The sequence below is a fragment of the Solanum verrucosum genome, unplaced genomic scaffold (genome assembly GCF_900185275.1).
Source record: "Solanum verrucosum unplaced genomic scaffold, falcon-dt-bn FXZP01000444.1, whole genome shotgun sequence".
In the NCBI taxonomy this organism is placed as follows: Eukaryota; Viridiplantae; Streptophyta; class Magnoliopsida; order Solanales; family Solanaceae; genus Solanum; species Solanum verrucosum.
In genome coordinates this window covers 108418-110028 of record NW_026020442.1, presented here as the reverse complement: position 1 = coordinate 110028, position 1611 = coordinate 108418, and the positions used below count along the sequence as shown (strand labels likewise).

Below are 1611 nucleotides of genomic sequence, written 5' to 3'. Positions count from 1 at the left end.
TTTCTTGCTTTGTACAAAGCAAAGTTCTCTATGTGTTTGTTCTTTAGATTAGGCAAATTTTAGAAGTTCATGCTTGCTTTTGGTGATGTTTTCCTCGTCTCCACTTCTTTGTAGCTCAACTTCTGTTTTCTCCTTTATTTTGACCTTCCATTGACTGTAATTGTAGGTCACTCTCCTTTGTCAAATTCCAGAGGGTTCTAAGCATAATGCTTCAGCTGCTACAGTTGGCTTATATCAAGGTTTATTTTCAACTCAGCACTTTGGTAGCTGAAATCTTATTTTTATGTATTTCTAATTCTTGGACCATATGCAGTTGTTGATTGGGCACTTTGATTTGGATCCAAACCGAGTCTTTGATATTGTACGTTCTTTATCCATAATGATATCGTACATTTCTACTCTGTTTAATCCATTTTTTGACTTCCATTCCTTTTAAACCTTTGAAAGGTCAGTGTTCAGTTCTATCTTTGGCCTGTGATTATACAGGTTTTGGAGTGTTTTGAACGTCAGCCTGGTAAATAGTATATTTTTGGACTTGATTCCCATATTTCCCAAGGTATAATTGTGGTTGCCTTATTGTTTTCTTGTTTTGTGGAGCTCTCCCAGTCTTGAAAGTGCATTTGTTTTCCATTTTCTCTCCATTATTTGCAGTCCCATGCCTCCCAGATTCTGGGGTTTAAGTTTCAATACTTCCAACGCCTGGAAGTAAATGATCCTGTTCCAAGTGAACTTTATCAGCTGACGGCCTTGCTGGTGAAAAGAGACTTCATTTATGTTGATAGCATGTGAGTATATCTGTATACTTGGTTACCTCAACCCACCTTTTCCTCCTCCGCTTTACAATTTCTTTAAAGATTTGAGTGCCAAAAAGGATACTTAACTTTTGTAGTGAACATTAGGCTTTAAATAAGCTCTGAATAACTGTTGTGCATAAAAGAGTGCATGAACATCCACCTTTCTTGCTAGCAAGTATTATGTCTTTCTTCGTGCTTGAGTGGTTTTTTTTCTCTTTATGTTGCTCTTGCAGAAATGGGTTTTGTTATTTATTAACTATTTCACAAGCTGTAGATGGTAATTTAACTGTGTATTTTATCGGACACCTTCTTTATGTGTAAATATAATTTGGATGACATGCACAAATCGAGAAATTTACCTTGTCAAAAAGAATGTAGAAAAAGTTGTGTATTTTATCAAAAAACTAAGAGTTTGACTTGGTGATTTTGGTTATTATCTCTTGCACATTGACATAACTAAGAGTATAGGATACCGATGCCTTCTGATGATGCTGGCGACTAATGTGAATTATGATAGTAAAACAAAATAGATAATTAAAGGCACTGTTATTCGTTGGACCAAAGTATTTTTAAGGAGTTAAGATTATCTCGTGTAGTTTTTTCGTGGCTTCTTTTATGTACAACATACTGCTTGTAAAAGGATGATATGAATGTTATCATCTAAAAGATCATTTAATATAATAATAAAATAGGATGTTTCCCTGAGATTGGTGTCAAAGGGCACTAGGGAGGCAACAAAAGGCAGAGACTTGTAAGCTTGATAAAATGAATACAGGGAAACAATATGCTATTTATGTGTCTTCTCCTTTTGGGATAA

The 1611-nt window shown here is 34.9% G+C and overlaps 1 long non-coding RNA gene across 1 annotated transcript; it reads left to right on the top strand.

Moving 5' to 3' along the window:
- Nucleotides 1-311: 311 nt before the first annotated feature.
- Nucleotides 312-688, top strand: LOC125808526 (uncharacterized). The gene is made up of 3 exons (XR_007441735.1): nucleotides 312-361; nucleotides 487-556; nucleotides 652-688. It is a non-coding gene; the product is annotated as an uncharacterized LOC125808526 (long non-coding RNA).
- Nucleotides 689-1611: the final 923 nt, after the last annotated feature.